The sequence below is a fragment of the Tenrec ecaudatus genome, chromosome 7, assembly GCF_050624435.1.
Source record: "Tenrec ecaudatus isolate mTenEca1 chromosome 7, mTenEca1.hap1, whole genome shotgun sequence".
In the NCBI taxonomy this organism is placed as follows: domain Eukaryota; kingdom Metazoa; phylum Chordata; class Mammalia; order Afrosoricida; family Tenrecidae; genus Tenrec; species Tenrec ecaudatus.
This window is the reverse complement of record NC_134536.1, coordinates 150002497-150019781: the sequence shown is the minus strand read 5'-3', so window position 1 is coordinate 150019781 and position 17285 is coordinate 150002497.

Sequence of the window (17285 nt, the reverse complement as noted above, 5' to 3'; positions counted from 1 at the left end):
TGTTGATGGTGACAAGTAATTTCCTGGGGTCCAAGAACAAGTCTTGAGCCATCTAGCAGGGAAGTAAATAAGACCACATGGAAAAAGCACACCAGCCTGTGTGATCATGAGATGTTAACAGGATCGGGCATAAGGGAGATGTTGGGCAGTGTAAGATATGACAAAATAATGATTTATAAATTATCAAGGGTTCATGAGGGAGAGGGGAGCGGGGGATGTGGAGAGCAAATGTTTTGAAAATGATGAAGGTAATGAATGAATAAATGTGCTTCATACAACTGATGTATGTATGGATTGTAATGAGTTGTATGAGTCCCCAATAAAATGATTACAAAAAATCATCCAATACAAACATCTATATTGATGAAAAAGAGGCAGTGGGAGGGGGGTTTGGAGTGGAGGCCCAAACCCCATCTGTAGATAATTGGATATCTCCGCTCCCCCACCCACCAGAAGCGGTGGAAGCAATGGATGATTCAACCAAGATGCAGTATAGCACCAACGAAGTGTACATCATTCCTCTATTTTCTCAATACTTCCTCCCCTCCACTACCATGACCGAATTCGAACTTACATGACTCAGTCTAACTGGGTCCACTACCTCCACTACCATGACCCAGGCTAACTCTACACTGGAGAGCATATATTGGTACAGATAAGAGTTCTTGACATATGGAATTCAGGAGAGATAAACCCCTCAGGAACAGTAATGGGAGTAGTGATATAATGAAGGTAGGGGGATGGTCAGGGAGAGGGAAGAGTGAGAAGGGGGAACCAATCACAAAATTGGATATATAGCCTCCTCCCACAAGGGGATGAGTAACAGAATTGTGGTTGAACGGAGACAATGGACAGTATAAGATACGAAATTACAATAACAATGTATAATTGATTGAGGATCAACACGGGTGGGGAGGGGAAAAAAGAGAAGCTTATACCAAAGCCTCAAGTAGAAAATATTTTGGAAATGATTATGATGATGTGTGCAAATATGCTTGATACAATTGAGATATGGAATTTTATAAAAGCTGTAAGAGCCCCCAATAAAATGATTTTTTACGTCTTCAATTACTGCTTTTTAATTCCAGAGGCAATTCAATAATTCTGTATCAGCTTCATGTTAATAGAACTAAAAGGAGAAATCTTCCAATAAAATAATATGTGTGTGTTCCTTTTGAGTGAAGTTGTAAATTTCTTCTACTTGACTACTGCAATATATAATGAAAACTTTGAGCTTAAGTTTGGTTCCTTATTTCCCTTTGGACCACTTCTAATGATAGAAATGGCAGAACTTGTGCACATGTGGATTTTCCCAGAGGAGAGCTGGTGGTCTCATGCCATAGGAGGTCCGACAAGCGCTGTTCTAATTCCTTCATAGCTAGGCGTTCATCTTTCCATGAGAACCTTCTGAAAATGTTTCTTGTCTCTTGATTCTGACTTCATGCAAGCGGGTCAGACCCCAGTGGTACAATGAAGTCATTATGGAGAATTAGGTGGACTCCTCTCAAGAAAATAACCAGAGATCAGGATGTATCTGCTAACGCCTCAGCCTTCCAAATCACTCCTTTCCTTTATGCGTGTACCCTTCATCCTTTTTCTTTACCTCAGGCTTAGGCTCCATACCTTGATCAGTTGACAAGATATAAATAGCTGGTAGTAACCACAAGTACCACCCTCACAGAACATTTTTACAGGGATAAAGCCTATCACCTTCAAAGTACTCTCCATGACGTTTAATACATGTGTCAAATCTGCAATTCCATTCTTGGAAACATTTTTCAAACTCTTCTGTTTGGAGGACTGACAGCACCTCCCTCATTTTTTTCTTTTAATTCACCTCCTCTAGGTACACGGAAACCCTATGGAGCAGTTCTCTGTCCTAAAAGATCGCTTTGAGTCATAATCAACTCAATAGCATTGGGTTTGGATTTATGTGTGAGCAGGACATTAGCTATCCTTTCAAACATCTAGTCTGATAACTAAAATCTCCTGCGGTCTCCTCTTGCCTTCCAAACTCCAAATCAAACCAAACTCACTGCCATTGCGTCCATTTTGACTCATAGTGAGTCCTTTTTGACTTGACTTATAGGGCAGGGTAAAAGGGTCCCTGTGAGTTTCTAAGACTGTGTAGCTCTTTCCTGGCATAGGAAGCCCATGTTTCTGCCAGGGAGCAACTGATGGTTTCAAACTGCTGACCTTGAAATGAACCGCCTAAGGAGTAACCACCATATCATCAAGGCACATCTCCCGCAATCATTTTCATCCTTTCTACCCTAGGGTCTAGGAGTGCTGACACAGTGTGACTGATTATGAATGTCTACACTCTCATGTGGCTCCTCTTTACTTCCCTATACCTGAACAAATAGTCCTTGTTCAATACCTGAAGCACCTGCAATTGAACAAAACTCTGGTTCCTAATTGAGATCCAGGACAACCCAAGAGGAAAAGGACAAAAGCACAAAAGAAATATAATGAATAATGAGTAAGATTCAAACATTTTAAGCACCAGATAAACAAAGGAGCAACTCTAAGGAATCCACTGGGCAAAGAATGTTATCTTTATTTTTATAAAATATGGAGATTGTAGGTCTAGAGTTGCTAGGATATTAGATTAGATTCTCTTCCTTTTGTAATTGGCTTGTGAAGTTGTTGGGTGGGTATTTAGAAAAAAATTATCAGAAGTCTTAATAGGATGTCACAATAGTTAAATGCTCAGCTGCTAATTGAAAGGTTGGCAGTTCAAATCCACCAGTATCTTCCAAGGAAAAAAGTACCTAGTGGTCTGCTCCCATAAGGATTATAGCCTAGGGAATTCTATGCGGCAGTTTATCCAGTCCTATAGGGTTCTGAAGATTCAGAATTGACTCGACAGCACATAACATCAATAGCATGTGCGCACACAGTCACTGTATTGTATCACAACAAAATTATAAGAAAACTTATCCCTTCTAATTAATAAAAACCAATTAAACCAAGGAATTACTGAATGAAAAGTTCCAAAACTATGGGTAGGAATGGGATAAAAAATTATTTATAATTGAAAGGATTTTGCACATGCATGATCCCGGCCTTTTAAGATTTATAACTCAATATGCAAATAAAAAGTTCCTGAAGTTTTCTTTTCTGATTAGTTCTTTTCTTGTTGTCTTCTCTGTATACTTCAAGTAGTCTTGGGCTGTGCTTGCGTCAGACTATATGAGCAACTAAACAAAGTATGTGGTTTGTACTTCAAAGTTTCTCTGCTTTCTTTGGCCCATCAGTGAATGGATGATGTGGTGTTTGGGCCATGGACACTGCATGAAAATCCTCCATGCCAGCTGCAGGTAGCAAAGATTAAGACTATTGTGCAATGCTTTTGCTCCTGCGATTTCCTTCTTGAGAGCTCTTTTTCCTCCTTAGTGATATCATTCACGTCCTTCTGGGCTTCTTCCTTAAGGCCCATTTCCAGGCTTCCTGCCCCCAGGGATGTCTCTCATTTTGGATTAGGTAGAACACTCTTCCACCCCCGCGTGTCTCTCGCGAAGTGCTGCTCACCCATTCAAGTGTGCGTGTGTTCTTTTCCTAAGCAAGCTGTGAGCTCCTTGACCACATTAGCCACAACACATGCTGGGTTTGGGTGAGATTCACTGGGTGAGATAGATAAAAGAGATGCTGACAGCTGTCAGATGTGTTCTTCGAACACCTGGGTCTCCATAATGGGGCTGCCTTATGATGGTGGTTACCTGGTGCGGCTAAAACAGAAATATCATGAATGGATTACTGGAACAAACAAAGTAGTGCTTTCATATTTTAGGAGGCTATGAGTTTGAATTTAGGGTGCCAGCTGTAGGGAATGGCCTTTTTTTTTTTCCTGTGTTGACTCTCGGGGCAGATCCTGCTCTTTGGGGCCAGTGTTCCTTGGAAATGTCTACTATCTTGGCATCAGTCTTTCCCTGGGCCTAGGTGTTTCTCAACTCGTAGACCCTGGTTCCAAAATATGCACTCTCCTCCCAGTTCTTACTGGATGGCAGCCAGGTCCTTTCTCTCCAGTCCTTTGTGGTCCTGTTAGCTCCGTTAAGATCAAAGGTGACCCAGGCAACACCCCACAGTAACTCCTGCTACATCAAGCCAGAGCTGTGCCTTTATTGAAGATGTTGCACCGTACTCTAGTCCTCTTAGAATTAATAAACTGATCATATCAGATTACATTAGAGAGGATGATTCCATTATTACATGACTTCCAAGTGACATGATTAAATAATGGCCAAACCACTGAGAATCATGGTCCATTCACATGGACCTATATTTTGAGGGGACACAATTTAATTTATGAGAGTGACTGTCCACTAGGTCAGTCCCTCACCCCCGCCAATTCCCTGGAGAGTTTTCTGGCCTCCTTTTCATATACGTTCTCTGGTTGTTGTCCCTAAGGGTGGACTCCTGGCCTGTTACCCACTCTCTGGCTTCCCGTCCATTTGGAAAGGGCAGCTAGCTGCCCATCCTGGCTCGAGTCCTTCCTTGATATTTTCCCTTCCCTCCTCTCTGATGCTTCAGCTGGCACGATCTATCTGTCAGGGCCCCCTCATGATGCCCAGTGTGTTGAGCAGAAGCCTGATTGCTGGAGATCGTTGGGAGTTCCTAAGAAGGAAGCATAGGTCATAGATAGGAAAGGATCAAGTGGCACAAACCATGAAATGATGTCTGAAATATGTGAGAGGCGAGGAAAAGAGAAGGGCTTTCCTAATAAGAAAACCGAAGCACAGATTTTTGTCCATTCTCTACTTTCCTATTTCTGAAGATGTCTGTTCTCTGTACACTTTTCTGAAGATGTGCGTTCTCTACCCCTCTCCTATCTGTGTAGTTTCCCTAATAGAAAGGGTAGGGCTCTTACGTGGGAAATGAAGCGTGAACACAGTGGACCATCTCAGATGGAGTGTCGTGTTGGATGTGTGTTTGCCCTGAGTGGTTTAGACAGAAGTATCAGGTAGTGAGTGAGGGCAGCTGATCTAGAGTCAATCGTCAATTGATTGAATGTTAGTAGATTTTGAATCATGGCAACTCTGTATGTGCCAGAGTAGCATTGAGTTCCATAAAATGGCTGAATTTTTAGGAACAGATCAACAAGACTTTTCCCCAAAACATCAGTAGGTGAGTTTCAATCTCTAACCTTTCAGATAACAGCTGACTCTATGGCTGTTGCACCACCCAGAGACAGCAGGTCCACACCAAGCCTCCAACATGTAACCTTGAGCACGGTATTGAACTTCCCAAAGTCTTAATGCCCCCCTCTATGAATAGGCAGCCATCTCATAGGGTCATTACAAGAAATGAGTGAGGAAAATCCCTAAGACTGTCAGTATATCAGAAGCACTCCGCCAATTCACTATTATTGTTTTTATTCTTTTTTCACTAGTGCTCTTTGGATCAGATCCACCATCTTGTAGGAGAGGGCTTATACTTTCATCTGTCCAAAGAATACCCTACCACTAAAATTTCAAACATACACACATTGTTATTCTCTTTATATTTCTTACGTTGGGTTTTTGAAGAGAACCCTTAATGCTCAATGTTTCTTGAAATTGTATTGAGTAGCAAGTCTGGTGCCTCTCTCAGGGAAATGGCTAGGAATGTGGGAAATGGTGGTGATTTTCCCATTTTTAAGAAATTCCCTACCCAAGGAATATGCCCCTCATCTATAATTTGGCCATGCTGCTGAAATGTACAGCAAGAAATCAATAGACCACAAAATGGGAAAAAAAAATTTGAACTTAAGATTAAAGTCCCTTTTTCTGCTTAATGATGAGATGACCTATTTGGTGACCTTGCATGAAATGGGCCATTGAGATTGTCCCTGGAGATGCACAAAGGGAGAGACTGAACATAAAGAGCAAGAGAGAGTTGTGTTTTTCTTCAAAGAAAAGCGGTACATTTAGATGTGCAGTATCCAGCAATGTGCAAGCATTACTGTGATAGAGCGAGCAAGACCATTTGGAGGGGGGAGGGTGTGAGAGTACGTTTTTCTTTCTTTCTTTCTTTCTCTACTTATTTTTTTCCAAAGTGAGTGAACACACACACACACACACACACACACACCAGAAAATACTGTGTACATATCTTACTATGGAGAGTGAGAAAGAGGAAGAAAAATTTGGGAGCATAATAAACATTTCGTAAGCACCCGTAAATTAAAATCTTGTGAAAGTTCTTTTTTACAGAGTGTACACAACAAAGAAAATAAATACAACTAACAAGATGTCATCAAGTTGACCCCAAATTACACTGGCCCCTTATGTGGGAGGGTAGAACTGTGCTTCATAAGGTTTTCAATGGCTGCATTTTCAAGGTGTCTCTGGAGGGATTCAAACATTCAGTCTTTGAGTGAACAGCCGAGCTCGTTAACTGTTTCATGACCTAGGGGCAACTCCATAAATAGAGTTTATTATCAGACCATCAGATGCTAGATCATCTAGATTCTAGACCAACCTGCTACATTAAAACCATGGAGGTCCCACTTTACTTTCATTGTGTTTTTATGTCAGAGTGAAGACCCAGCATTTCATGCTTCCTATTTTAAAATGTGTAACCAATGCATTTTAAGTGGAATGAGCCAGAAGTTTGGAGTAAGGAATATTCAGACTGAGATCGACATGCCTTTTAATTAAACCTGACACTCTGTTTCCAAACTGCTCATCCCAGCAGAAGTCACTGAATAATTACACCCAACAGGAGACTGGTAGCTAGCACAGCAGGATACTTATATTTTCCCCAACTCTCAAAATGAAAACCAAAATCCATTGCCACAGAGTCCATTCTAACTCTCAGTAACCTTATATGGGGTTTCCAAGGATGCAAATCTTTTCATGAGCAGATAGCTAATCTGAGAAATAGCTGGTATATTTGAACTACCAACCAGTCGTTTGTTTACCTGGTAGTGACACCAGAGCTCTTCCCATCTCTCAATCAGGGCCCTATGTATAGCATTGGCATTGGCATTGGTGAAATCCCAGGATGTGGGTCATTTATCCATTCAGAGTGCAATCCCAATTTCAACCCTTTATTTCTAACTGATACACAACGAGGGAGAGAGGGTGGACTGGAAATGAGACAACTCTACTTCCAGATGGACTGGAGAAGTGGACAGAGATGGGGAGATAGATAATGGGTTCCTTAAAGACACCACAGGTTCCTGAGAAACACACATTGTGCTCAACTGCCATCCTAAAGATTAGTGACTCAAAGCCAGCCAACAGTACAACTGAAAAATCCCAGTGGTGTCAATGAGAAACAAATTCATAGACGCTCATATGTGTATAAGAAAGAGCTTTATATATAAGAGCAATTGAATATTGAGAAAACATCCCAGCCAGTCCAGATCAAGTCCATAAGTCTGATATTAGCCCATATGTCTGATACCAATTTATAAATTCCTCTTCAGACTCACGAAACACATGCAATGATGCCAAATGCAGGATGATCACAGGCCAGTGGGTGGAAAGTCTTTTGGATCCAGTGGTGGTGTAAGCATCTCAGTGCTGGCAGGGGTCTCCACGTGGCTTCTCCAGCTCTGAGGCGCTGGCTGCCATCAACCTTTCTCAGTGTGGTTTGTTAGCAAGAATGTCTCGCAGGGACTGAGCCTGCATCCTGCCTCTAGTGAGCTATTTATCTCCTTAGCACCTCCAAATGAGGTCATCAAGCTGTGCCCTGATTGACAGGATAAACTCCACTCCCTCACTCTTAATACTCTCCAATTGACAACAGATTATATAACTACCACGTCAATGAATAAAAATTACAGCAAAGAAACCCTATGAAACAAGTCTGCTCTATAACACATGGGTCAACATGAGTTACCATCAATGCTAAGGCAAAATATTTATTGTTTTGTTTGGTTGTTCAAACGACCAAAGCTAACTTCAACTTGGAAGTTGTCATTTGCCCTTGCTCTGCTACATAGGAATGGCCAGAAGTCTTTGAAGTCCTCTCTGTAATATTTTAGTCTACTCAGTGTGGCCCTAGAGATGATTCTCGGCTCAGTTTTATGCTGGACTCTTCTTTCCCAACTGGCGAAGCTGGTCACTCTAAGACCACTTTGCTCTTCCTCCTTATACATTGCAAATTATACTTTACAGAATTTCATCACTTTGCAATTCTCATTTAACTCCAAGCTGTCTGTACCTACTTTTAGCTGAGTTGTTGCTCTCTTTTTTTCTTTTCTTTTTAAAAATTTTATTAGGGGCTCATACAACTCTTATTACAATCCACACATGTACATACATCAATTGTATAAAGCACATCCGTACATTCTTTGCCATAATCACTCTCAAAGTATTTGCTCTCCACTTAAGCCCTCTGCATCAGGTCCGCTTTTTTCCCCCTCCCTCCACGCTCCCCCCTCCCTCATGAGCCCTTGATAATCCACAGATTGTTATTTTGTCATATTTTGCCCTATCCGGAGTCTCCCCCCCTTTCTCTGCCATCCATCTCCCAGGGAGGAGGTCACATGTGGATCCTTTTAATCAGTTCCCCCTTTCCAACCCACTCACCCTCCACTCTCCCAGCCTCGCCCCTCACACCCCTGGTCCTGAAGGTATCGTCCACTCTGGATTCCCTGTGCCTCTAGCTCCCATATGCACCAATGTACAATCTCTGCCCTATCCAGTCCTGCAAGGTAGAATTCGAATCATGGTAGTTGGGGGGAGGAAGCATCCAGGATCTAGGGGAAAGCTGTGTTCTTCATCGGTACTACATCGCACCCTGACTGACCCATCTCCTCTCCTAAACCCCTCTGTGAGGGGATCTCCAGTGAGTTGTTGCTCTTATTAGTGACCATAGGCTGTCACTGGCCTGACTCTGGCTAACCAAGCCTCTTCTTTAAACCTGTGTATGGGTCATTTGTCAAACCTCCTCACCTTACCTGAGCCTCACTCCTTCCATGTAAAGCAGGAAGGGCATGCTATTTCCAAAGAAAGAGGCTGAGGAAAAGAGATAGGTGAAGTAATTGTTGACAAACTGACTTAAGTTGACTTAATTCTGACTCATAGCAAAACAACAGTAGCAACCATAAAACTTGCTGCCATTGAGCTGATTCCAACGACTAGTGACCCTATGGGGCAGGGTAGAAAAGTCCCATGTGTTTCTGAGACATCAACCCTTTATGGGAGTTAAAAGGCGTATCTATCTCCTGAAGATGATTGGCAATTTTGAATTGCTAACCTTGCAGTTAGCAACACAACACATAACCACTACGTAACCAGGGTTCTCTACTTATACCAGTCACCCCAAATCCCAGGACAGCACTGCTCTTGGGAGTCATATCTGTTGACCCCCATGGTGGAAGTCTTCTTCGAGAAGAGCCCACTCGACATATTGTTTCTCGTTTGCTCTACTAGGTGTGGGATATGCCCAAAAGTCTGATCATGAGAGGAGCTGCTTTATCACCAAACTGGAGCAGGGTGGAGATGTTGGAAGAGAAGCCACGGAGGAAGTCACTGTGGGCACAAAAACAACCACACCTCATGGGCAACGGTTTGGAAGGAAATGAACTAACTGCTCAAACTGATGAATTGGCAGCTGGACACCCAGCTGCAGGGTGTTTTCATGCTGACTGAGAGTCCTGTGTGACTTTGCCATGAACGTTAAATCAGGGAACCCAGAGTTGGTTCGGGTAATGTTATGCTCAATCCCTTACTCTCAGCAATCATGCTGACAGACACAACAACACATGATGGAACTGTGCTCTGTAGAGTTTTCAGTGGCTGATTTCTCAGAAATCACCAAGGCTTTCTTTCGAACCATTTTTGTGTAGGCATGAGTGTCCAACCTTTTAGCAGTGAAGGGCATTAACCATTCACACCACAGGGATCCCAAATAATTATTAGGTACCCACTAAAAACAATCAGAGACGCACCAAGAAGTAAAATATTTGGTTGTAGTTTGGAAGGATCTTATCAGCTGATTGGAGAGAGAGGTTGTTATTCATATTGTTGCTGCTGCTAGCTGCTATCAAGTTGGTCCCAATATACAACTCAACCAAATTTTTCCAGTGCCATTTCATTCTCAAGGGCAGTTATGGATCAAACCATTGTAGTTTAGAGGATTTTCACTGACTGATCTTTAGAAGATGATCTACAGGTCTTTTGGCCTAGCCCATATTCGTCTGGAGGCTTTTCATAAATCTGTTTCATGTTACAGCAAACACACAGATTTCCTCTGATGATCAGGTACTGGCTGTGCGTGAAGTGCCTTGACCAGCAATTGAACTTGAGTCTCTCAGGTGAAAGATGAGGATTCTCCTACTGAATAACCATGGCCTTCGTGGATAAGTAAGCCCAAACCCATTGCCAGTGAGTTGATTCCAACTCATAGCAAACCTACACAGACTATCTGAGACACTCTGTCTTTTTTCCTCTCTTTTTAAAATTTAACCATGTTGTTCTCATATAATTCATGTACAATACAATCCAGTGTTTTAAATATATTAAAAAGAGTTGTACATCATCATCACAAGCAATTTTAGATCATTTTCTTCATTCTTGTATCCATTATTATCAGCTCACCATTCCCTCCCCCCAAACTCCCTTGAGATGGTAAATCTTTATAGGAAAAGACATCTTCGTATTTCTCCAGAGGAACAGTTCATGAGTTTGCACAGCTGACCGTGGGATTTGCAGTCCAACACCTAACCAGGGCACCCTTCCTACATAGAGACAGTGGAAAATTATAACTAAAAATTCCAAGTAACAGAAGGAATGGTGAAGTATCTTGGAGGAAGAGGAGGATGAATCTCTAAAAGTTGGTAAAGAGAAACTATATGAAGGATATCACACTGAAGAGTTGCAGCTGATGAAAATTCTGGAGGATGCGATTTTATTTAGACTAAAGTTTCAAAGACAGCTTGAGACTCGAGACACATGTAAAAGGGCAGTCAGTCCCAGTGATGGAGTAGGACGTCTTGACTCCTATCAAAACAGCAAGAGTATCTTTTGTCAATTTGTACTGGCTATGCCTTCTGCAGATGACATTACAATTGAATAGTACAAATGTGCTTCCTTGGGACCATCTGGCATTTTTTGGCTAAGAACAGTTCATGGGCTGAGAAACAAAAACAAAAAAACCTCCCTGCCACAGACACAAGGCTGATTCATTGTGACTCCCTGTGGGTTTGCAAGGCTGTAACTGTTTATGGGAGTTGAAAGCCCATGGAGCAGCTGGTGGTTTCAAACTGTCAACCAGGCAGTTTGCAGCCCAACACTTAACCACTTCACCACTGCGAGGAGCCCTGGCTGTGTAGTGGCGTAGTGGTAAGTGTTGGACTATAATCTGCATGGTTGGCAGATCAAAACCACCAGCAGCTCTGAGGGAGAAAGAATGGGTTTTCTACGATGCTAAACCCACTGGGAGTCACTATGAATCAGCATTGACTCATAGCAGTGAGATGCAACAATGATAGCAATTAAAATAGCCCAGAGAAAAATGGTGACCTGTGTTTATTGCCACGTCTTAGCACAGAGAGGTAAGAGTCAAAGCTTTTTGGGAAATAACTACTAGACTTCACAGAAAACAGATTCATTTTAGTGATTCCTGAGGTCTTGAAATGCTGTGTCTAGTGGTCAATAAAATTGTTTAACAGTCAGTGCCTTTGAGAGAAGTTAAATAGGAATTAAATAGACACGTGAAAAATAGTAACTTTTGATTTATGAGTCAGAATACACTTGATAGCAGTAAGTTTGGTTTTGATTTTTATGGTTACCCCTTACTTTGGTGGAGTATACACCACCAATAATGAGTATCAGGAGGACTTTTGTTCTTGAGAAATATGTAGTGCATCAGAGTAGTCCCAAAAATGAATCTTCTATTCATCTTATCATGTAACTACAGCACCACATCCGGAAGAAAAAAAATCAGAAATGCTGAAAACAAAACAGAGGCTGGATACACTGAGGTAATATACAATTATTTTAGCATTTGCTCTAGCAATTATCACAGGCTGGCTGTGGGTGAGTGGGTTACTGAAGGTGTTAGTCACTAACTTGTTGTATCCATGCTATTTTTAAATATTTAAATATTTTAAATTAGCATTTAAAATACAATGCTAGAAATGACTAGACCACTGTGCTTTTACCAATAAATTAATCTTCTGGGATACCTCTCTGAGGGCAACGGATACAACTCAATCCCAGTCATGAGGTTCTCTTTCCTGTGAACTTGGATTGAGCACACTCAGGGGCTGAGTCAGTTATTGCTATCAGAACACAAGACAAATGGGCAATCAGTGGCCACGTCGAGACAGAGGCAAGAGAGGATCTAGTATTTGTGGGAAGAAGACTTAAACTATGCAGGACAGGAAGCCAGGCAGAAATTGACCAGGGTGGTCATCAGTTTATATGGAACCAGCAGAATGTCAATACTTTGTTTTTCATTAGTATTCAAAGATAACATAATAAGGAATTCCCAAGTACCCTTATAAAATGGTGTTGAAGCCCTCATCCAAAGTAACGCAATTCATGTGGCTCAATGGGTCCACCTGTTTGGTTTGCATAAATATTTGGTTAAATGTTTATAATCCTCTTCAATACATTTTTTTTCTTGAATTAAAGGAGTCTTTATAGAAGTTAGGGAGCCCTGGTGGAGCTGTTTGGTAAGAACTGGACTAGCAGGCACAGTTAGCAGTTCAAATCCGACAGCAGCCCTACAGGAGAAAAATGAGACTTACTACCCTGTAAAGATTTATAGACTCAGAAACTCTATATAGGGCTGCCGTGAGTTGGAACCAACTTGATGGAACTGGGTTGGGTTTGGTGGAGCTCGTAGGTTTTAAGGAGGACTGGTGGTGCTATAGGCTAGTCAGTGGATTGGTAAAAGCAAGATCAGTGGTTCAAACCCACCAACTGCTCCACAAGAGAACGATGAGCCTGGCTTTTCCAGTAAAGTTGTACAGTTTCAGAACCTCATGTGAGGTCACTTTGAATCAGAATCGACTCAAAGGCAGTGGGGGTTTGTTTGTTTGTTTCTTGGTAGGTTTTAGGAGCCCTGGTAGTGCAGTGATTAAAATATTTGCCTGTTAACTGAAAAGTAAACACTTAGAACTCACCAGCCACTCGGCAGAAGAAAAACGTAATGGATCCCTTTGTAAATGTTACAGCTTCAGAAACCCTATACCAAAAAAATAGCTTTGCTATTCAATCAGGACAGGGTAGAACTTCTCGATAAGATTTCCAAGTCTATACATCTTTACAGGTGCAAGCTGTCTCATCTTCTCCATGGAGTGGCTGGGAGGTTTGAACTGCCTCCTTTTCAGCTAGGAAGCCAATACTTTACCCACTGCATTTCAGAACTATTTTGGAAAGCATTATTTACTAATTCCTGATCCACCAGAACTGGACTCTTTTTAACTCTTCCTCAATGAGAAAGGTCGTGTCATACAGAGGATATGTGCCTACGTGTATTTAGCATTGCTGCAAATGTACCCATCCATGTGGTGGACCATACAGGGGGGAAAAGTTATGAAAACTTCTTCGATAACCAAACCCTTTGAGGGAGTGATTCACTGTACCTGGAGCAGGACCATAATCTTGTCAATCTCAAAGGTCAATTGGCGCCATGTAGTGCATCGTGTTCTACAGCCTACTTTGGTGAACGGCTACTGGGTTCTAAAATGCATGAACAATCATCTAATAAGAAAAATAACGGAATTTGGATAGCATGTATAAACATTTAGTCCCGTGGCCTACTTTATCAAACAAGGCTTAGCCTCCGCAGTCGTGAAACCCACAGAACTAGCTGGTGTCCAGCTGCCACTACCAACTGCTCTGAACAGCATCCCACTGAAGGTCCTCAGGAGAGTGGAAGGAAAACGTGGAACACAATCAAAAGAAGCCTGGCACACTGGTCGAATAGAGACTCGTGGAAGGTGGAGGCCTTTCATCACCCTTCTGATCTGGAACTGAACTCAGTCATGAGTTAGAATAACTAACGATTTCAGATCAAAAAGGCAGTATTTACCCAGAGACAAACTACAGTGGGTCAGGACAAAAATCAAGGATGGGAATGGGAAACACGGGGAGGAAGTGGGATAAATGGTGGTACCTAGAGTGGATGGCAATGAATGAGTTGAAACAAAACATTGAATTGTTACATATACATTGATCATTGCTCTGAAAGCCTCCACCCAATTCACAAGATTCCATCAGAAATTGTGCGTGAACTGTCTTCAGAAAAATCCTCCTTACCCTCCCCTCATCTTTCCACTCCTCTAACTCATCCAAATTTCCTCTGCCTTGGATGCGATGTCCATTGGTAGCTACTAGTTTTAATATGCATAGGAGTACTATGAATGTGCATAGTCATACTTTGTTGAGTGTACATTCTGTATTTCTTCACATATTAGAGCAGGAGGATATTTTTGAAATATTAACTGATTTTTCCCCTCCTGCTATCTGTCTCCTCCACCTTTTCTTTTTTGTTTAATTGTTTTATTAGGGGCTCATACAACTCTTATCACAATCCATGCATACATCAATTGTATCAAGCACATTTGTACATTAATTGCCCTCATCATTCTCAAAACATTTGCTCTCCATTTAAGTACCTGGTATCAGTTCCTCATTTTTTCCCCTCCCTACCAATTCCCACCTCCTTCATGAACCCTTGATAATTTCTAAATTATTATTTTGTCATACCTTACTCTGTCCTCCCCTTTTTCTTATACTTACATCCACCCCTTCAAGCCCGACTCAGAGCGTCTCTTCTGGATTAAGTGCCTCAAACAAGGGCAGATACAGAAATGGTCGACTGATTTTGCTTCTGTGTTTCCTAAAGGTTGACCATGGAAGTGCGTTCTGAGTCTGAATCACTTTGTGAGGCATTTAACAGCATATTTAAAAAAAGATGCCTGCCTTCGGTGCTCTAGAAGTTTAGAGAGACAAACACCTCTCTAAAGAGGTAAGTGAACTTTAAAGAGACACAGTACATAAAGTCTTGCATCTCCTCACTGTGCAAACACCTCTGAACAAAGCTCTGTTAGCCTTTAAGGGCAATGAAGGTGTCACCATTGGCAAAGTGGGCAAGGTGTCACCATTGGCAAAGTGGGCAAAGTGGCTTCCCGCCATGATTCTGCTGCAGCGCTTAGTAGAACAAAGATGCCAATAGCAATTGAGATTAAATTAGCTGCTCTTCTCATGGGAATGGAGTTTTAGAGTTGGAATTGGGTCTATGTAAAGTGTAAATCAGGTAGATAGTAGCCATTTAAAACAGAGCATCGTGCTTTCTGTATCTATGTCTTGCAGTCTTGTGCTTCCAGCAGGTTCTTGGTATGGCTCTGAACTGCCTGAGTGGAAAGTGATTTGTCCAAGTTCTGCTCTCGCCTCTGTGATGGTTTGTTACCGATGTGCTGGGAACCATGCTGGAAAGAGCACTCTGCCCCATGTATGAAGGATCATATTTTCCTTGAAATCTGCTCATGTAATATCTGTAGCACATGCTAAGGTGGTCAGTGAGACCAGTGTCTTTTGATGGGATTCAAATAATATAGGCTAATTTAAACTATTTATCACAGATTTTAAGTGTACAATTTTGCTTTGTTTTTATTCTCTTCATAAGAGTATTTTTTTTGTTATTTATCAGGATTGTATTCTTACCTCCGGAAATATCATGTTAGGCAGTAATCTAAATGCAAGAATATAAATAAGATCTGAGGGCATCTTTAACAAAGAAAACCTGTTTAAAAACAAAATACACTGCGTGGGGATGTGGCAATATCTGGCGCAACATGTTAGCTTAAGCACATGAGTGTGCCACTCTCTTGCCAAATATCCCACAAATATAATTGTTTAAGTGCAAAAGAAGAAGAACTAATAGCAAGGAAAATATGAAGAGGAAAGGTCTTTAGTAGATACATATTTTAACACTTGATTCTGGAATTAGAGAGAAATATCACTAAGCAAAACAGCAGAGAAAGCTAAAGCCAAAGGGGGGCAGAAGGGGAATTTTCTAAGGAAATCGCTGCCAGGGATTCTAACAGAATGCCAAGGAGGATCTAGCTATGTGAGGTAGTTAGTTTATTGTGCCAGCCTGGCCGATAAACACATGTGGGATTAATTGAAGGGCAAAGAGATAAATGGCCCAGCGAGCCTTTCCTTTCTTGTCTCTTGCTCTTTGATCATTGGACCAGTGTGCAGCTGCCTTGCTTGTTCTGTGCCTCAATTTGCAAGCTCTACTACCTGTGGGACACCTAACCTGTGGGCTGTGTCGCTGTAATTTGAGGTTCCTTTAAGACCTGCCTCGCCACACAATTGGAATTTACATCTCTTGAGCTGGGGAATGACTGTTGGTGACCTGGCTGACTGTTGGTGACCTGACTTGCTGTTTGCTGCCTGTGCTAGGATAGCCAGAATTCTCTGTACAGAGGACTACCTGGCGGCCCTCAAGACTTGAAGGACTGCCCGTGTCTCACAACTCTCTCATGGGAGTGAGTTGCACTGAGCCATTTGTACTGCTTTATAACTTAACTGTTCATTTCATGTATTATGTATCTATCTATCTGTATATAATTTAACTGTTTATTTCTTGTATTATATATCTATCTATGTGTATAAAATTATTAGCAATCTGGGTTTGTCTCTCTGGAGAACCCTGTCTAACACACTGTGCTTAGGGTTATTTGTTTTCTCCCCAATGCAGACAGAGCTAGGTTGTATCTCCCAAAGAGGAAATGAGAATAACCAGCAATCGATCTACCAAGAAATAGGGAACAGTCTGGAAAGGGGGTTATATGTTACTGTTGGAGATGATCTAAGAGTAAACATACTTTCTGTGGCATGTGATGGGAAAGATGAAGATAATGCCAAATTAAAGTTGATTCCTCGTGTATAATTCCAAAAGCAAAATCCACCAGTTAATCAGCCCTGAACGTGTATACAGTTCCTGGTCTGTCTTCCCATTCAGGGGAGATGCCTATCAAGAAACATCTCGTTGACTCTCTCTCCTGGACTGCAAGATCAGCACCATGGACCTATGAGAAACATGAGTGCAACTATATGTCGTGATCCATGTTAGGCTGGTGGCTATCTGTTTCTTGGTATTTTCTCAATAATTATTTTATTATTATTTTGTTGTTGTTGTATTTTGGTGTTGATCTACACAAGAAAAGTAGGATGGGAAGTCTTATGGAGACAGCAGCTGAACCAATGGTTCTTGGGGAGAAGGATGGAAGGTAAGCAGGGATCCAACAATGACCGATACAGGGGAATCGTAAGAGTTCTAAAATGGACCAGGAGTGAGGTATAGATTTCCTGGGCACGTTTGATCAA